Source organism: Equus asinus, chromosome 2, assembly GCF_041296235.1.
Source record: "Equus asinus isolate D_3611 breed Donkey chromosome 2, EquAss-T2T_v2, whole genome shotgun sequence".
In the NCBI taxonomy this organism is placed as follows: Eukaryota; Metazoa; Chordata; class Mammalia; order Perissodactyla; family Equidae; genus Equus; species Equus asinus.
This window is the reverse complement of record NC_091791.1, coordinates 183758073-183758782: the sequence shown is the minus strand read 5'-3', so window position 1 is coordinate 183758782 and position 710 is coordinate 183758073. Positions and strand designations below refer to the sequence as shown.

Sequence of the window (710 nt, the reverse complement as noted above, 5' to 3'; positions counted from 1 at the left end):
TCTTCAGAAAGTCCACAGTTGTCAGTCTTGTCATCAGGATGTCTGTTCTCCTTCTGACTTGTAAAACAATTGCCATTTGGGCCCAGTCCGAGTTTCCAGGAACAAGACAAGCCAGGCAGTCCCTCTGGAATGGCTGCTCCTGCTCTATTTTAAAATGGCTCCACTTACATCAATTTTTCACGACATTTGATATAGCTCAGGAGATTTTTTTCTGGCAGAATATCAAAAGTGTCAACTGCTTTTATTTTATCATAGCTGAATATGAAAAATCATAAAGTGGAGCTATAGAAGATACTGTTAAATTTCTTATCAGAATTTAAAGGAAATATAAGAAACAAAAACTTGTGCTCGCTTTGGCAGCACGTATACTAAAACTGGAACAATACAGAGAAAATTAGCATGGCCCCTGTGCAAGGATGACACGCAAATTCATGAAGCATTCCATATTTTTCAAGAAATAATGTACAACTGAAATTTCACAATGATGTAAACTATTATGAATCTCAATTAAAAAAACAAAAAATTTAAAAAATTTTTTAAAAAGAAACAAAAAATTGCTTGTGTTGGGGAGAGGAAAATTCCTCCCTTTCCCCTCTTGCTTCTTATGGCTGGTAGAATAATTAAAATATCATGAGACAGATTAACAGGAGAAAATCCAATTTATTATGTACATACAGGAACCCCATATACGTGAAAGGGTCAGAGACAGA

The 710-nt window shown here is 35.1% G+C and overlaps 1 non-coding gene across 1 annotated transcript; it reads left to right on the top strand.

Moving 5' to 3' along the window:
- Nucleotides 1–344: 344 nt before the first annotated feature.
- Nucleotides 345–451, top strand: LOC123283700 (U6 spliceosomal RNA). Its single transcript, XR_006524366.2, has one exon. It is a non-coding gene; the product is annotated as a U6 spliceosomal RNA (small nuclear RNA).
- Nucleotides 452–710: the final 259 nt, after the last annotated feature.